The sequence below is a fragment of the Nipponia nippon genome, unplaced genomic scaffold (genome assembly GCF_047370975.1).
Source record: "Nipponia nippon isolate SJK-2023a ecotype South Korea unplaced genomic scaffold, ASM4737097v1 scaffold_7, whole genome shotgun sequence".
In the NCBI taxonomy this organism is placed as follows: Eukaryota; Metazoa; Chordata; class Aves; order Pelecaniformes; family Threskiornithidae; genus Nipponia; species Nipponia nippon.
Window position 1 is genome coordinate 28,550,196 of NW_028262391.1, and position 19,353 is coordinate 28,569,548.

The window sequence follows — 19,353 nt, forward strand, 5'->3', positions numbered from 1 at the left end:
ACTGATTAAACTACACAGAATTTAGAGTTTAGGTGGGAAATAAGCTATAAAATGTGACTTACTGAGTTAAACTATTTCCTGTATCTTAGAAGACTATCACCAGATTAAAGCATAACTGTGAGGTGGGGGTTGGTCTCTTCTCCCTAGTTACAAGTGATAGGACAAGAGGAAACAGCCTCAAGTTGAGCCAGGGCAGGTTTACGTTGGATATTAGGAAAAACTTCTTCACTGAAAGGGTAGTCAGGCATTGGAACAGGCTGCCCAGGGAAGTGGTTGAGTCTCCATCCCTGGAGGTATTTAAAAGACAGGTACATGTGGTGCTTAGGGACATGGTTTAGTGGTGGACTTGGCAGTACTAGGTGAACGGTTGGACTTGATGATCTTAAGGGTCTTTTCCAACCTTAACGATTCTATGATTCTATGATTCTATGAAAATATAACTCGTAAAACAGATGATAGAATAATGTTCCTTAAAATGAAAAAGGACCTTTTTGTGTTCTACCAGCCTTGGAATACAGCAGAAGAAGTAATACACACATACAACGAATGACTCAAATCTGCTATAAAACAAGTAATCTCTGTGTATATTTAATTACCCCAATGTGTGATATTTAAAAGTTATTAAGAATCTTCTTCAAGTCTTGAGTAAACTCAAAAGAAAATGTGATCTGTGATTTCTGTGGAAGTCAGCTTGTCCCCAGAGATGGTGCTACAGAGACAAAACTAGGACAGTTTGTGTGATCCCATAGGCCAGATTCACAAAGGTGCCTAATTCTTAGTCCAGACCTTCAAGTTCTTCTGGTTTGTGACATTTATAGGAGATCTTGTTCCTTGGGACTTGTGGTTCCCATCAAGAAAACCCATCCTGCTCTGTTCCACCTCTCCACCTTTCAATGTGTGCAACCTAAAGTGGGTTGCCAAGCCTCATAGCTTGGTTTCATTAGCATGCTGTTGATACACAGCCCTGCACTGTTAACTCATATGACCCTGACCCCACAGATACCATGAGCATGGTGCCTAGACATCAGGCATCTTTTGGTGGCTGAAACTCAGGTTAAGATGGTGACAATGCTGGGGGGGGTGGGGAAAAGAGCAAAATTGTGGATTACGTATGCAGCTTTGAATGAGGGCTAAGTAGATTATAGGCTGCACCATAGAAAGGAGGATCGGTTGGAGTGAAGGCAGCAAACTAGAGTTTTGTGACAAAATATGCACCTTTTCATGTGGGCCTGAGCAGCCTTGTCTTCTGAGAGAGCCCTTACTGTTACTCTGACTTTATTATACTGTCTTTGGGCCATTTTAGTTCACCGGTACCTGGAGGTCACTTGAGAAGTAGACCTTGAGCAGTGTTTTCACGGAGGGCAGGTTTACACTGACAGCTTGCAATGCTGCATCTCCATGAGCTAAACTAGATGCCTGTGCTGGCTTTAAACTCCCCAATTCTATGCATTTACCTTGCACATCTGTGATCTCCCACTGCAGTGCAGTGTTTACAGTAAGTCTAGATGCTAGTGAAGAGCAGGCAGGGAGCTGTGCTTGAACATTTACTCTGGAAGAATAAGGGAGGGCTGGTGGCCAGTTTATCGTCATCTTAATATGGTCAGCTATTCCTGAGGGAAGTGTGCAGAGCTCAGCCTTCTCAAAAAGTCCTTCAACGATTGGCTGTTGCAAAAGAGGGCAATGGTTTGAGGTGTGGTAGGGTCGGGGCTTCTACAAGATCAGTTGCAATGCTCTAATGATGCATTTCAGTCTTCGGAAAGCTCTCATTGATTGTTGATGCAATAAGCCCAACTCCTGAATCAGATAAATCTATATATGAATCTGATAATCCATCTTGATTGATAATCCCAAGTGTTTGAAAGGACACAAGACTACCACTTGTTGGCAGCATTTGTCTGTGCTAGAGAGCCTCCACTGCTGTCCTGAATGGCCTGTGGCCCAGGAACATCTGAACAGACCCTTTGAAGGAGATTGGATTTGGTGACTTCAGTGTCCTGTGCCAACCTTACTGCTCCCATTAAAGCACTGGTAGTAGCATTGTAGTGACCAGAGACCGAGGTCCCATCATACTGGACTCCATCCACCTCTGGTCAGAGACACTGCTAGGGAATTATGTTTAATTAAATAAGATAAAGAGGGCAAGAGAAGCAGAGGGATTAAAACTAGGGCTGAGTAGCTGGGAATTGCTGTTGCTCTTGTTTACGCTGAGTCTCTCTGTGGGGGACGTTCTTCAGTTTGTCTCAGCATGCTGAGAGTCCTTTAAGTGAGAGGCTGCGGTTTACAGAGTCAACAGATTTAAGCAGGCTACGAATATTAATTATTAATTACTCTTGGAGAGTGCTATACATTAGATTGGTGAAGTAGTTAACAGCTCTGCCTCCTCCTCCCCGCAGACACACTCTTGCTGTCAGATTTCTTTCCCCGACTAAGACCCCAGTGCTAGAATTAGGCCAGAAACTATTTTCCAGTCGAGTGGCTTTTAATGGGCTCTCCAGACTTGTTCTTTGCATCCTGTGAGTGACTAGATATGTGGAGAGGAGAGACAGTGGGATTGATTCATACTGTAAGTATTAGGGTTTTAACTAAGTGGGGCTTGGTGCTGCTGGAGGTTGTATCTTGTTCTCCAGAAGCATCTGCTAATTACCCACAGCACAGGGCAGGGCTCTGCTCTGGAGAAGCTCATTTGCAGAACTCCTGAGAGAAGCTCTATTTCTGATGAAAGGCACAGCAGTGGTCTTTTCTGGATCATCTCTTGTAGAGATAGCATGTTACTGGGACCTCACCATGTTTCTGGGAGTCCCTCATCCACCTCAGCCACGGCAGAATGAATGAAATGGTGTTTTGTGCAATGAGCATGATGGTTTGGAGGTGGCAGCATGTCCTGGCTCTCTGCAGATGTTGAGGAGGTGTTTGAGTGTCACTTACAGCTTTTAAAGCCATTCAGATTCTGCTTCCCTCCAGGGCTGCTCCTCTCTGTGTGATGCAACATGTCTTATTTGGGGCACGTGCTCCATTAAGGTTACCTACACCTTCTTGTGATCTCAAACTTTGCACACATGAAGAGACTTGCCATGGGAGAGGAGTACCATGAGGGAAGGCACTTTGGGATGATGTTGCTGGGGTCTTCTGCTGAGCTAAGGCAGCATAGCTCTGCTGGCTTTAGGGGTAAGTCTGAGTCTGAGCTGGTGGAAGCAGCAGTGGATGGAAAAGACACTCTAAAATTAGAAGTAAGCCAAGAGCAAGCCTTGAGTCCTCCCTGGTGTCCTCATTGCATGCTCCATAGTCATGTGAGGAGCTCAGTCCTGCTTTCCAGCCAGTTCTCCCTTCCTTCTTGCACCTATGCTTCAGCCAGGCATCTCAGAACGGTGGCCCAGCCATGGAGCTGGAGGCTGAGCAAAGCTCTGCTGGTGGGAGCCAAGCAAAGGGTGGGCCATGAGTCTCTGCGGAGATCCAGCTCCCCATTGACTCCAGCTCTTCAACCAGCTGGGCTCATCCACCTCCTGGGATGAGTCCCTGGCATGGCAATTTGGGATAAAGCACAGTCCTAATTAGGGGAACCACTCAAGCAGCAACAAAAAGGGCAGCGGAGAGGAGGCTTGGGAGCTCCTTCAGCAAGAGGAAGGAATATTTTGATCTGTTAGCAGCTGACTTGTTTCCAAACACCTAGCATGCTTTGTTCGTGCGCTGTATTAAATAGCCTGCAGAATTTAATTCCTCTGGGAAAAAACCCAAAACAAAACAACCTCCCCACCCCCAAAGTGCAGCAATGTCGTAATTGGGCTGTGACAAAGCTGAATGCCTCCTGATCAGGGAGGGGGGTGGTTGTAATTCTGCATTGTAAGAGACATGCCGCACGATCCTCTGTCTAGGCAGACAGTTTGGCAGAGAAAGTCACAGCTGGGTGATTCCAGCTCCCCCAAGCTGGGGCTTTTAGAGTGAAAATGCTGACAGATCCACAGCACTAGCGGGCAGGACTCTCATAATTTATTTTTAATGCCATGCTGTCTTTAACTGTGCAATTTCCTCCCGGGTGTTTGCTTTGAGATTGAGAGATAATTACATCTCAGAAACCAGGCTAATTACAGTTAACAGCCTGAAAAAGTGAAGGCCTCCATTTCCCCCTCCCCACCCAGGTTTTTCCACCCGCGTTCCTCACGACTGCCCCTTTGCATTGCAGCAGCACCAGCGAGGAAGTCGGTTTGGCACAGCACTGGGCCACTGGCTTCCCGTCCTCACTCCACAGAGGTGACACCCCATTGATTTGTGTTGGGTGGGGACATGGCAACCCCTGCCAGGACTGTGATGGAGAACTTGATAGTGGGAAGGTCATCACTGGTGCAGAGGGGAGGAGAAGGCGGCGCTGGTGGGGATGATGGGGAGAGGTTGGTGCCATGGTCAGTGTATCAGTGCCCTCTGTTGGGTGGACCAGCCCGCTCAGCCATGTGCACGTTGCTCCGTTGAAGAAGGATGCTTCCTTCAGCCAAGTGGAAAAAAATCTTGAATTTTCCAAGCCTCGCCATACATGATCTAGGTCCAGCATTGTGCATACAAGCGGTTAGGTGGGGAGCATGTTGTCTCCCTCCAGTCGTCATACCTTAGTCCATCTGTTCTCATTATCACTTTCAATTACTTATAGGCATGCAGGGCACAAGCTGGGTTTTGGCAAGCCCTTGGGCTGGAATTGAGGTTGGGATCTTATCTCCAGGCCTGCCGCTGCCTTCCCCTGTACCACAGTGAAAGATGCTTCCTCCTCCTCCCCCTGCACTGTTTTTTCTCCATTTAACATAGACATTTATTTTTAGTGGTGGTGGGGTTGTCATTGTGGTGAACTATGGCTTTTGCAGGATAGTTAATACCTTTATTAGTCCAAATGGGGAAAAAAAACCTAACAAAAAAATCCAACCCAAGCCTGACAATTGCATGGGCTTGGAGTCTCGTGGAGACAGGAGCAAAGTTTGCATCCAAGATGTATTCTTGTTTCTGTCTCTATCAGCTGGTCAAATAAAGGCTCCTAATGTTTCCTACAGGCCTTGCTACCTTAATTTATGAGTTTGGTCAGGGACCAGGAGCCCACTCGGCTGTCAGAAACATGAATGGGTGGGAGGGATGCTAATTTTAATGGGAACACAGTGAGGCAGAGCAGTCAGAGCTCCCTAGGAACTAGGGATGTGCTTTCCTCAGAAGCCCAGGGGTGGCAGCTTGTGGTCCAGGTCCTCATGATGTTTCTGCAGGGCTTGGCTCTCCTTGCTCAGGCTGAACTGACCGCAGTACGGCTCCAGCACACTAACTGCAATGTTTGACGCAGCCCATGCTCCTTCGGAAATAACTCTGAAAGCTTAAAAGGCTGATCCTGCCTTGAACATTGCCTCACTCTATCACAATGTGGTTGCCAGGCTCTGTAGAGAATGACAGCAAGGAGCTTCAAAGCAATGCAACCCCCTCCCCATCCTCCAGCAGCCTCAGATGCTGTCTGGCAGTATATGCATATGCTTGCTCTTCATGTTTTTACACGATCTGGAAGGTTGGCTCCTAATTCTTGCAGTCTTGAAAAATAATTCATTTTCTCTTCTGGGATTCCAGATCAGGGATTAATTTAATGATTTTTTTTTCCTTTCCCATTGTTTGTTTTTAATGATTAAGGTGATAGTTATAAATTGTTAACAAGTTCTGGTAGAAATGTGATCCCTGGGAACTTTTCTTACGCTGAATAAAACAACAGCAAGATTGATTTAGCAAAGCCAGTTGAGTTGCTGTGTCTTCAAAGATTATCTTGGTTCTGCATGAAGGGCCAGATTTTTGAGAAGTATTTAGGCCTAACTGATATCAGGTGCTTAAGCACCTTCAAAATAAGAGAAGCCTCTGTCTGTAGGGAGTGATAATATTGTGTGTTAAATCAGCCAGTGTATTAGACCTTACTTTTTTGGCTGGGTAATTTTTTCAGGTGGATCGTTTCCTCTGGCAAACTGCTGAGCTGGCACAGAGTGATTATTTTATGAAAAAAACCTTTCTCTGCTGGAAACAGCCCATTTCCATGGAGGTCACCAGGGCTTGCGAGGGTTGATGCTTGGCCAGTGACATGTCCATGTGGCGCTTGGTGCGGTGGTATTTCGACATGACCCAGTACAGGTCCATGACTTTGCATGGAGGTAGAGCTTGTGGGGTTGTGTTGACTCATTTTGCTTTGCTCTCCTGTTTAGTGTTGCTGATCTACAAAGCATTTACTCCTGGCAATTATTTAGATGAGGCAGGGGATTATTTGAAAGCTGCAAACGGAGGTTTCTGGGGAAATGTCTTCAAAGGATGATCTTCTTCTGATGGAGGTTTTAATTGTTTAATGATTTTCTATATGGATTTCCATGTGGGCTGCTACAGGACAGACAGCTGGTTCGTCAGCAGAGAGCTTCTGCTCGCACTTCGCCCTCTCTTCCCCTGGTGCTCGGTGGCTGCTCAGCTGGCTTCTGTGCATTATCGTAGTCTTCTGATTTATATTTCCCTTGTTTTTTACTTCTCTATGTCAGACGCAAACCTCAAACTTGTCATGTTTTTTTTCCAGTTAAATCAGTTGACTGTGCACAAATGTGTTTTCTCTCCCAACACACCTTGCCTCTCTGGCATCCTTAGTCTGCACGGCTGCAATAACACTGCTTTAACAACAGAAACAGGATTGGGGCAGGACCTCCAAGCCATCAAGTCCTGCTCTCTGCTAGTGCAGCCGATGAAGCATCTCTTCCCTCTCCTAGGGTGAAAAAAACCCCTTCATATTGCATTGGCTTTTCCCCTAATTGTTTGGACAGTGAGAAGCCTTAATCTAGTTTCTCACCTAAATTTATTCATGGGTGGTTTATGACCTTTTGCTGATGTTGTCCTTTCACCTTAAATAGCACTTTCTCTTCCCTCATGTTAAACCTCCTGATACATGGAGAGAGAACAATTTTATCACCTCTCCACCTTCATTTTCTTAGACTAGCAAGTCAGGCTCTCCGAGCAGCTGACTCTTGTAAAAAGGCCACCTTTGCTTTGATGGTCGGGATAGCTTTCCTCTGAGCCAGTTCCAGTCTGAGCTCACCATCCTCGACCCCAGTTTTGGGTGACAAGGATTGCACAGTGCTTCACATGCGGTCTCACCAGACTATATACAGTGACCATTGCTCCCCCCGCAAAGCACATGCAGATGCTTATGAAGCCCCAGTGTTTATGCGGGGTTCCTGCAACATGCAAGACCACTGTGTTTGAGGAATGGGATTTTAAAAGGTTTGATCCCTTTCTCAATGAAGTCATGATTGAAATTCCCATCGATTGCTAAGGTGTGTGTCCAGGACTTAATAAGTCTTGTTGCTCAGTGCCAGAAGTGGTGAACTCCTCTTGACATGATAAATCGTGTGCCAAAGGCATTGATGTGTCTGATGGAGAGCCAAGGGGAGCAGGAGTTCAAAGCAGGTGAATGCAGTGCGGGGCCAGGGATGGATCCCCTCCTCCTGCCCCCTTTGCTTGCTCAAGGAGTAAAGAGCATATAAATATTGTTAAATGATTTTTGAAAAGAAAGAGAAAAAAATGAGGCAAAATTGTACCCTTGGTTCCCTGATGGATGGGAACAGAGTTGTGCAAGGCTGAGAAGGACTCTAGAGGCCTGGATCCTGAGCAGGCAGGGAGATTTTGGAGACAGCCAGCACTGTGGTCTGCGTCTAGAGGTGTTTGAGTTGTTTTACACAAGTGGGAACGCAGGGCGTGGGTGATCAGGAGAGGCACAGGAGGATCCTCCTTTCCAGCCATGGCACATGGTGGTGGGAACTGCGATTGAGTCCTGACGCAGTCTGCAGATCAACCAGAGATCCTGTCTGATGGAAACAGAATCCTTCTGTTTCCTGATCTAAGCCCCGTAACACAAAGCAGATGTAAAGGTCTAGCCAAGATCAGGAAATCTTTTGTGTGCAAGGTGGAGGCAAACGGTGACTCTGCATGCTGCCAGCCCGAGGAGCCCATGCAAGGGGAAAATCAGGTACCTCTGGGGCAGGAGAAAGCTGGCTCTGCAGGGGAAGGGGCACTATGCCTGCTGTAAAGTACAACCTAGCTTTCTGGAGTGGTCCCGAGTTAAATAATGCCTGTGGCATGACCTACATCTTCTGCGGGGTCAGAGGGATGCTGTGCTTTGTTCTGCCTTGCCTCCATCATCTCCAGCTCTGCGCCGCGGAGGTCCCTTCTGCGAGCAGCTGCCTCCTGCGTTGTGGCACTGCAAGTTGCTAAACAAAGCAAGGGAAAATCAGGCACAAGCTGTGCAATTTGCAGATGATCTGTGTACCTGCTAGTTCGTAACAGATGTTTTCCTTCGCGTGACCATTTGTGAGCTGCTTCCTTGTTACAGTCTGTAGTAGCTGTAATGCTCAGAAGTGAGTGATATCTTACACCTGCACAGAGCAATGTTCCTGCTTATAAACTTGCTTTGCAATTCCAAAAATTTCCCATTGCACAGGTTTTATATCCAGTGCAAACAATGCAAACTAAGACTGCATGATGTTTTTAATACAGGCTTTAGCAAAAAAACAGAGGAGGGGAATTGCAGGAATTGGATTGGATCCATGTAACTCCCTATCCTCTCCAAGGGGTGGCCAGGAGCGGATGTTGCAAAGGGAGGTGCAACAGAAGGCAAATCTGCCCTGTGTTAGATCTGCTCATCATCTCCAATAGCTGGAGGTTGCCTGCAATATTAATACCACTTTCAGCAGAGATGTTGGTATTTAGCTGTTGTAACTCTGGCTATTCTTGTTATCCGCGTACATGCCTGCTTCCTCTCTGAAATGTCACAAATTCTTGGCCACGCCAACTTCCCGTGGAAGTTAGCTCCATAGTTTAATTATGCATTGTGCAAACCCTGTGTTTCCTTCTGCAGGGCTGTGCCAGGGTGGTGTCAGCAGCACAGAATTATTATAGGGTTGCTTCTGAGCAGCAAAACATCAGCACGGCATAACTAGCACAGGCTTGGGTTGTGCTTGGCTTTTCAGACAGGCCTCTAACAGATAAAAGGAGTGCAATTCCTCATCTCCTGGGCAGGTTGGCAGGTGCATGGGACTGTGATACTTTTCTTTGGGTTACCCACAAGGGGAAAGGAAGGTCTGTCTCAGAAAGGCTGTTGATTTTTTCTGGCTTCTTGCGAGCTCTACCATTGGACCGCCAGACTGGTATTTCGGATAAATTTTCAGCCAAACTTGAAATGAGCGAAGAAGAGTCCTTTGCTGAGGACATGAATTTTGCAGAGAACGTTTTCCCTGGTATGTGGGAGTCTCCTGGATAACCAAGGTCTTTCGGTACCTCAGGGCTTGAGTGCACATGGATGGAGGGGTGGGTGCACCTCTGCGATGGGAGAAGGATGCTCTGGCTGGGAAACCAGTGGACACCCTACTGCACTGGGCTGCTGTAACTGTGTCAGCACCCTCCCAGAAATGCCTTTCTCGTCCACTCTAGAGGCGGATAATGCTAAACCACAGGAATGACTCTTGGAAATTTGCTCCTGTGCTCATTTTGCACCAAATTCCCACAGGGGTTTACCTGCAGAGATCTGTGGGAGCCTGGATTCCCCACGGGTGCTGCCAGAGCACACTGCAGTCTGTCGGGAACGGCTGCTTGCCATCTGCTTCAGAGATGGGCAGCAGAGAGCAGGGGACCGTGACAGGTTTTAGTGAGGTACCTTCAGGCACAGCATCCTCCAGTATCGCTCTGTCCAGAGCAGCAGGATCAGGCCTCTTGCAGCAGCTAAGCTGAGAACAGAATATAAATTTCTTTGCTACATACAACAGAGAAACCTCTGTTGCATGGCCAAGGTTTGTCATGCTGCCAACCAGCCCACTGCCTGACAACATGAGCTTGGCTCAGTGGGGACTCTTGGAAACTGTTTGGGCAAAATGGGAAATGTGGGTATTGGCAGTTGGGTGCATCCTTGTACCCCCCAACTCAATGCCTGTTCTTCACCTCACAGTGTGAACCGGTCTGCCGTGACAAGAAACTCAAGGAGATTTAAGATAGCACCTGCCTTTTGGGGAGAGTAGGGGCAAGTGGTGTGGGTTTGGGGGTGAAGGTTGGGTGAGGGTGAGAAGCAATGCTGGCTGGGGGGATGTGTGGGGTGGCAGGAGCTGCAGTTACAAGGGGTCTTGCTTGAGGCATCCATGCTTTGGAGATAACAGGCTTTCAAGGCAGGACAAGTGAGGGGAGGCAAGGAGTATCCCATGTCATGGATGACAGGCAAACAGGCATTTTTCCATGTGTACCTTCAAAAAGCTGGGGCAAAATAAAAGCCAAAAAATTTCCTCTGAGGCATAGCTCTAAGCAAGGGGATTGTCCTGGTCAGCTCAGATCTCCTGGCCATCTTACTTGAAGGGGCCCAGAGTAACAAGTGCTGTTTAACTTGGAAATCTGGGACAAGGTCAGGAAAAAGGGGGGACTTTGCCCTGGGTCGCTAGCTCTGCCAGCATTACCCCCTTGTAACCCACTTCTGCTCTGTGTGCATGAGGAAATTTTTCTTCCCTTCCCTCTTCTGTTGTCAAATTCATACCCAGCTAACCGACAAATCCATCTCTTCAGAGATCAATTACAGTGTCTGGCTGCGAAGCCTGGAAATCCAATTAACTCCCAAATATATTTTTTTTTCTGTTTTAAAAAAAAAAAAAAAGGGAGAGGGGAGAGAGAGACAAAGAGAGAGAAACACATTGAAGCAGAGGCATAAATCACCTCAAAAACATTCCAAACATTAAAATAAACAAGGACGAATATCAACTTCATTTGTCTCTTTTTGAGACTCTGTCACTGATTTATTTTACTGCTCTGTCTGAGCCTCATTTTTGTCTTTGCTCGTGTTCAGAGTTGGTCACTGTCTCTGGAGTGGAGCCCCAGCACCAGATGCCTCCTGCAGCGATGCCATCAGTGGATCGTGTAGGATATCCTCCCTTCTGCAGTGCTGTGGCCCACTCACCTGAGGTTTTAAGGGGTTAAACTGTATCCATCCTGTAGGGCATTTGGGGACTGATTAAAATGGATGCTCAGCTCTCCCTGGGTCTTAATGGGCTGGTAGTTTGGGTGAGGAGCGTGACCTGCTGGACTTCCTAGGAGGAAATAACTCTGCTTCTCAATCACAAACTTCTGACTTTTTGCAGCCACCCAGAACTGGCTGTTCAAATTGAACCTCTCTGTCTCAACCTCATGTCCCTGATCTTTTAGGGGATTTACTCCATTTGACCAACTGTACCATGTCCTCAGGCACCCCAATGGCTTAAAGGAGACTCTTCTCCACAAGAGAGTGAAATGATGGCCAGCAGGTTGAGGGAGGGGGTTCTGCCTCTCTACTCTGCACTGGTGAGACCCCACTTGGAGTACTGTGTCCAGCTCTGGAGCCCTCAGCACAGGAAAAACATGGACCTGTTGGAGCGGGTCCAGAGGGCCACAAAAATGATCAGAGGGATGGAACACCTCTGCTATGAGGAAAGGCTGAGAGAGTTGGGGTTGTTCAGCCTGGAGAAGAGGGGAGACCTTATTGCAGCCTTTCAATACTTAAAGGGGGCTTAGAAGAAACATGGGGACAGACTTTTTAGCAGGGCCTGCTGCGATAGGACAAGGGGTAATGGTTTTAAACTAAAAGAGGGTAGATTCAGACTAGATATAAGGAAGAAATTTTTTACAATGAGGGTGGTAAAACACTGGAACGGGTTGCCCAGAGCAGTGGTAGATGCCCCATCCCTGGAAACATTCAAGGTCAGGCTGGATGGGGCTCTGAGCAACCTGATCTTGTTGAAGATGTCCCTGCTCATTGCAGGGGGGGTTGGACTAGATGACCTTTAAAGGTCCCTTCCAACCCAAACTATTCCATGATTCTATGATTCTGTGGTGCCCATGTGGAAACACACCGAGTCCGTTGAAGATGAGCAGGACCTAGCTGTGTCTCAGGCAGGTGGTCTCACAGAGATGTTAAGAGAAGGACTGGGAAATACTGCAAGAAATTTAAGGGAAAGAAATAAGGTCTGATGTATTTGTGATGTTTCTGGCTTTGGGAATAGGCCAACCAAGGGTCTAGCAAGTCATCAGTGATACAGCTGCCTATTGAAACATGCGGGTATGCATGGTAGTGGAGTCAGAAGAAGCATCTTTGCCTGAATAAGAAGCTTTTCTAGGTCTCAAGTGCCTGCTATTTGGCTGAAGACATTTTGGAGCAGGAATGCAGGTACCTAACCATGGTGGTTGGTACCAGTGACAGGTACTGAGCATCTGTACAGTAGCAAATATGATGTGGTATCCTTGCGGGGCTGGTGCCCATCAGGAGTGGCAGCAAGCTCGGGGGAATACCCTAGGACATGCCAAACAGGGAGGTGTCAGCCCTGGTCTCTGGGACTGGAGAACCTCTTTCTCGCTCATGCAACAGGCATTTGAACCTGAAGCATCTGTGCTGCTGTCTGTAGTCCCTGTCCACCTCCTTCAAGAAGCTTTAGTTTTCTTTCCAGAGGAGGATGAATAATCCTTAGGGGTTGTTGTGAAGAGGAATTGTCACCCTTCCTTCAGCTCTATCAGAAACTCTTCAAGAGGCAGTTAACAAATAACCTTCCCTTGGGATAAATTAGCTCCCAATCCCAATTCAATAGCTGCTCATTTTAAGATGTCCTTGTTACCTTGTGTGAGTGGCTGATCTTCCTTTGAATCCTGCTGTGTTTTCAGACCCCGTGATTGCTGCAAGCAATCATGAGTTCCACATTAATAGCTCATGCACTGATTGCACTGAGCAGTCCCAACACAACCTTTTGTGAAAAGTTTTGGAAAGTTGAGCTCTTGTGCTATGCTATCAGAAAGCTACACAGATTTCACTCCATCAGATATTCTGGCAACTGACTCTTCAAATGAGGACTATTTTGCAGGGGCTGGTGTGCAGAGGTCTGTGCTTCAGAGTCCAGCTTTAGAAAGAAAATCTTGTAGGCATTGTCAAGGAAACATGGTGATGGCGCAGAGTTGTCCAACAGCCTCCAGGCAGCCTGGAGCAAAGGCTCTGAGATGTGCAAATAGTAATTCAAACGGATTTTTTTTTTTTTTTTTTCTCCAGCCCAACATTGTTGCGAAGTAGGAGAATGGCATTGGGATAGCTCCAATGATACCACATCAGAAAGAAAACCTCCTGCTGTGTCACCTTGCCCAGACCTTCCAGTGAGACAGCCTTTCCCAGCTCTGCTGAGGACCATCCCTCATGTACCAAAAGCATTGCTGCTGTTTACAAAGAGTAAGTCATCCTTATTAACAAGCCTCTCCAAGAACAACAAACTGAAACATGCAGTCTTGCATGAATGCTCCAATATATATCTTTGGCTTTCGGGACCATTGTGAGGTTTTTATTTCCTCTCACACCAATGGCAGCTTTGTATTATACTGTATCTTGCATCAATTAAAAATTTCTTTAATCAAATACTGGCAGCGGAAGTGTTCAAAACATTTGAAGAACGACTCCTAAAAGCCACTTGACTGTGAGTGAATTCATCCACAGACTGGCCTGCCAGACTGGTGTGCAATAAAAAATCTCCACTCCCCTTTATCTCCAAAGCCACCAACAAACTGCGGTGATGGGTATCAAGAGAAATCTGTGTCCAGTAGGACAGAGTAGGCTATAGTAAGTTATTTTGCAGGAGATATTGCCCCAAGAAACCTTTGTTATAGACAAAACCCCTTACTCAATTTATCAATCCCCACCTACACTTCAAATTCCTATATCCCAAATCCATGGGATAGATTAGATAGCTCAATTTGAAATGTGAAAGTAGGCTGGAAATCATTGCTGTGCAAATTGTGTAAAGTTTTTTTTTTTTTCTGTTCCATGGCTGAACTGGACTTCAAAAGAATAAATAAAATCCATTCTGGTAGCTCCCAGTGAGGAGTATACTTCTTTGGAGAAAGGAAATAGAACCCCTCCCAATATTTTATTCAACCCAGAGTGAAGCATTTTGATTTGGGAGAATTCAGCTAATTTTCTTACTCCTCAAAATAGGTCAACTTTGAAATAGAAATTGTCATATTGAAACAGAAAGTTGAATAGAAATGTTTAGAAAATGTAAGATTATATATACATATATTTGGAAGTTTAACAATCTTGTGAATGGAAAGAAAGCATCCAGGCTATTTATAATTCAATTAGGCTTAGATTTAGGACTAGTTTTCACTCTCCATAAACTGCATTTCTTTTTCATTTAGAACAATCTCCTTCCTCCATCAAAGCCCCTTCTCCTAGCTATAGCTGGAAATATATAGCTATAATATAGTTGGAATGACTATAGCTATACTGTGTCAGCTAACTGCTGTATTTTTCTTTCCCAAGGCTCTCCAGGCATCTAGGCATGTTCACTTCGGAGTATTGACATTTGGGACTGAGGTTTGAAAAACCAGGGTGTGTGCTGCTGGAACTGTTATCAAGGAAATTTAATCCAGCAACCCTCTCCTGCAGGGCTTCTCAAGGCTTTGTCTCTTTTCCCCCATTCCCCTGAAAATGTCCTATACCACATTTGCCTTCTATTAAAAAAAAAAAACAAAGAAACAAACAACTCTTCTCTCCTTTCTTCTTTTGGTAGCTTTTCAGTGTTCTTGCACCGTTTGTCTTTGCGGCATTGGTTATCTATGTGTAAGTAGTAAGTTAGTTTCTATTCTCACTCTGGGGGGTTGGCTTCCAAACTGTTTATTGAGTAATAAAAAGAGAAAATTACAAGCCATTGCCCAGGGATAATGTGCTAATAATTTGATGACTGGACAAACAGTTGGAACAGCCCACAAATGGCAGTAAGCAGGAAACCTGGTATCTATTGCTGACAGAGCCACCCCCGAGGAGATAAAACCTCACTGCAACTGTGAGCTATTAAAAATTACTTTGGGGATGGGTGGTGGGATGATCATTATTACTTTTGGAGCAAAACTGGCAGATAAGCTTTTTGGAAGGTGTTTAGAAGTTAGTCCTACATGGAGTGAATGCAACGGACCACCATGTCTGCTCACGCTTGGGTCCACACAGCCCTCAGCTGATGGGCTGGAGGCTGGGGATTCCTGGAAAAACAAAGATTAAAGGATGTTAATGCTTTCAAGCAAACATGAATCATCCCAGAGATAACAAAGGGTTTAAGTTTCTTTAGATGGTGTCTAATTGTGTGGCACTCAAGCCCACCAAGCAGTGTCCCAGCTTTGGTGCTGCAGAGTAGGGTGACTGTGGGGTTGTACCCAGCTATGTCATAAGATGCTCCATTGCTCTCACTCCAAAAGTTGTGGTTTTAATTATTTCTAATTTTAAGCCCATATCTGTAGCTGGTTTAGTTCCCCTGCAGTAAATCATCCCACTCCTTTGAGACCCCCTGATGAACCCCTGGTCTCTGTGATGCTGTGGGTACGACAGGAGCTAGGGGCTAATTGTAAAGGGTGCCTCTGACCACCAAATGTGGTCAACTGCTGCCATTTAAATGCTTCTGTTCAATTGCCAAAGCCTTAGGAGTAAACAGCGCAGCTCAGCTTGTCTGTCCTAAACCATTCTGAGAAGATGTGCCCCATTCGCCATCTCCAGGAGGATTTCCTAATCTTTCTTGGGGGCAGAACATCATATCTGCACTATGTTCTTTGCACTGATGTGGAGTTCAGTAGAGGATTGGGTGAGAAGGGCCCTTGAGAGGTCTTACTCTCTGCCCATATCCCATGAGCTCTACCTCTTCCAAACCAGAAGCAGATCCAGCTCTCGACGTGGGCAGAAAGCCATGCAACTGGGAGTAGCTGTTTGCAGCTGCCAAGACCTCACATTTGCATGTTAGTGATGCAGATAGAATCTCATAAACCAGTCTCCATTCTGCTTTACTGCTGATTTAATGATCGGAGGAAGAACTTGACTGTTTATTAAAACATTAGACAGTAAACTTTAACAATAGACAGTAAAGGGGTTTGTTTTTCCATCCTTCTGATTGTTAAAGCAACAACACGTTGAGCTCGAGAGGGACCCGCTCCCAACCTCTGCATCCAGAATGACAGTACAGGGTTGTGATGTGACTGGGCAGTGCTCCCTCCATCAGGCAGAATGAAGAAGTTGGCATTGCTGCTTCCGTGCATGGCAAGTCCAATATCTGAAGAAGGGCAGGGCCTCGTCCCTAACTGGGCTGTCTCACAAGGCTGGCTAGCTAATGGCAGAGGGGATGGAGAAGCACAGCTGTCTCTGAAGCCCTCTGTTGTTGCTAATCAGCAGCACTAACTTTGCAAAGCTTGCCAAAAGTTTTTACTTCATCACCCATTCTCCTTCCTCCCTGGCAGAAGGCATCTCTGCTAAGAGGCCGTGGTGGGAGCCAAGTTCTCCAGCATGTTGCCTGGGTCTGGAGCATGGACAATTTCTGCCAACTTTTCTGTCCTCGTAGCAGCGTACGCTGGTTCAGGCCCAGAGCCCATGTGATAGCTGGGTGCAAAAATATGTTCAGGCATCCACCGGTGCAGGTTGACACCTAGTTCTGAACTGTGAAAGTGGCTCCTTAGGCTTGGGGATTTTTGCAATTTCTATGGGCTGTGAGGTTCTGTCCTGACATCACCTCTTCAGCTTGGTTCCTGTGCTGAGGTGGTTGGCCTGGCTTCTCCTAGGGTCAGTGGAGAAAGACAGGACTTCCTAGGATCACTCATCCTCTCTAAGGTGAATCTCCAGAGGGGCTGACTGCTCTCCACAGATTTTAGTAGGACTCTAGATGAATTTTTTGGACATCTGACATGTAGACAGGCTAATGCCTGCAGAGGCAAATCTTGCTTCAGACCCTAAAACACAGTAGATGTGTCCTTCGGTATCCCCCTCCTTGGGCTCCCTTGGAGAATTCTGACTGCAAGCACAGCAGCCCTGCTGAGGGGTGGTGGACTTCCTGGACTTTACTAAGCTCTTTGAGTCCTGGGCAAGCCCAAAGCAAGTTACCTTCTAGTTCAAGTCTCAGTCCTGATAAAGGTTCCCATTCAGTGGGTGTGTGGTCGATCACATAGGAGGATCAGTGGTTCAGATATAGGAGAAGCTTCTGCCCTCCTCTCATGCTGCAGTGGGGTGTGAAATCCAAGTGCTGCTGGAGGCCAGTCTGGTGGGCCAATGGACCAGACCCCAAACGTGAAAGCAGGGTAAGATGTGCCTTTACTAGGCTTGAAGGGGGAAGAGGGACAGAAAGCAAGTGCTCACGCAAACCAAGATGGAAAAGAGAGGATTGATTGCTCATAGTCCTGGCATAAAGCAGTATTTGCATAAGCTCAGTACATTTTAGGCACTGAGCTGCTTTTCCGAGTCCTCCAAAAAGGCTTTCAAAAACATAGTTGCCATGGGATAGGAGTGGAGGTGCTGTTGTGAACGAACAGCCTTCTCCAACGATGTCTGAGAAAAAGCAATCCCCTTGCACTGTGGGCAGGAGCTGCACATGAAGTCCTCCAGGGATCTGTGGTAGGGCTTGTGCTGTCCTATCCACAAATGATCTGGAAAAGAGAGCAGACAGAAAACAAAATTTGCAAGGATGCAGCATTATTCAGGACAGTGCCAACAAAAGCTGACTGCAAAGAAGTACAGAAGGATTGCAGTGTACTGATGGCTATGTGATGACACAGCAGAGGATATTTGTTGCCGGCAACTGCACTTGGAGGAAAATCAACAGTAGCTACACCTATACAGCAGCATGGTCTAAATGAGCTATTACCTCTCTAGAAGGAGATTGTAGAGGCATTGCAGGCCATTTCTGGAAATGTCAGCAGTGATCACAAAGGCAAGGGCAATGTGAGAAGTTACAGAGGAAGAAATGGAGGATAAAACAGCCTGTCATTATGTGACTGGATACATCCACTGTGCACCCTGTGGTGCTCGGATGCTCTATGTAGTTCTGGTGTCCGTGTCTCAAGGGGTCAGGTACAAGGAAAGATGTGAAAGGAAGCTATAGAGTACCTGTCATAGCAACAGGACCTCAAACGACCAGGAGACTTGATCTGAAGAGGACAGAACTGAAGGGGCAAATGAGAGGAAGAAAGTCATGGGTGGTGTGGAGAAGGTGGACGTGGAGCTGGATGGACCTCTGCAGTGGCCAGGGCTGATGCCGTATAGAGATCCCAGCCTTGGCTCTCTGTATTTGCCAGCTGCTGAACTGGGCCAGCACCCAAAAAATAGATCAATGGGGGGGACATCAGTAAGAAGTGGCACACCCACCTAGACCCCTTCTGCCATTTGCCTCTAGGACAGCAAGCCTCACATTGTTCCCTGTCCTTGTCCTGGCCATTCCCAGTCAGCCACTCCTGCTTGGAATGGTTGCAAGCCAAGTAGCAGGAAGATGCCATTTGTGTATCATGCTGTCATCTGGGCTGCATCGGGTGACAAATTTCAGCCCTAAAAGACTTAAATGGACTCACTCTGACCACTCAGTCCTGGAAAGTCTCCATACACCTGAGGATTAAGTCCTGGCCTCAATGAAAACAACTGAGCATTTTCTGGTTGAGTCCAGTGGGCCAGAATTTAATTCCCAGTTTTAAAGGCTCTTTAAAATCAGCTGTGATATATAACCAGTCTTCTCAGCCTCTAAATACTTCAACAAGATTGGCAGCGCCTGGGGAGGGCCATGGGCAGGATTACTGGCAAATCTGTAGGTTGGGAGAAGAACTGGGGAGCCCAGCTGGGGCAGAGCAGAGCTGCAGAGCTGGAATTGCTTCTGATTGTGGCTGCAGTGTGCAGAAAAAGCTGGGTAGCAGGCGAAGTCCTTTGCTTTTTAAACACCAAAATGCTGCTGATATATTTGTGTCGGTGCATACGCTGTTTGGAGTGTGTTTGTGCATATATATTTATACACGTAAACACACATACTTACCTCCCCACAAGTACATGCACCAAAATACATATATTTCATCAGCCTGCATCTTTCTGTAAATTGCAAAAATACAGTCAAAAGAATAAAATTAAGTCCCTTATCATTGCTAAGTCGTCAGAAACTAATATTACAGCTACTGGGCATTTTTTTCCTGAACTATCCCCGCTTCTAGATCCTAATTTAGTGATTCTTTCTGTAGCTCTTTACATTCTATTATTTATAAGAAACAATATTCAGTCCTCCCTTGACAGTATTTGCAGGGCTGCAGAAAGCAGTGCGGCAGAAAGGTGGTAGAACAATTTTGGTTATGTTTCCATAGCTACCTAGCTGCTAAATGTGGTTTATTCCATTTTAAAGTCAACCAACACACACACACATACGTACCCTCTTACACGCAGGCACTCACAAATCACCAAATGAAGTACATTCAGACTAATCCCTGGTCTGTCTATTACAGCCTAATGTTCCTGTGATTTGTATATTTAAAGGGGTACTTGCTGCATAAATAAATGGCTGGGCAGTGTTC

At 46.3% G+C, this 19,353-nt stretch overlaps 1 long non-coding RNA gene across 1 annotated transcript in view; it reads left to right on the top strand.

The window, feature by feature from the left end:
- Positions 1–14,483, top strand: part of LOC148050955 (uncharacterized) — a 53,165-nt gene extending 38,682 nt beyond the window's left edge. The window contains exons 2-3 of the long non-coding RNA XR_015700786.1: positions 13,067–13,240; positions 14,327–14,483. This is a non-coding gene — a long non-coding RNA (uncharacterized LOC148050955). The remainder of the gene's footprint in view (positions 1–13,066; positions 13,241–14,326) is intronic.
- Positions 14,484–19,353: the final 4,870 nt, after the last annotated feature.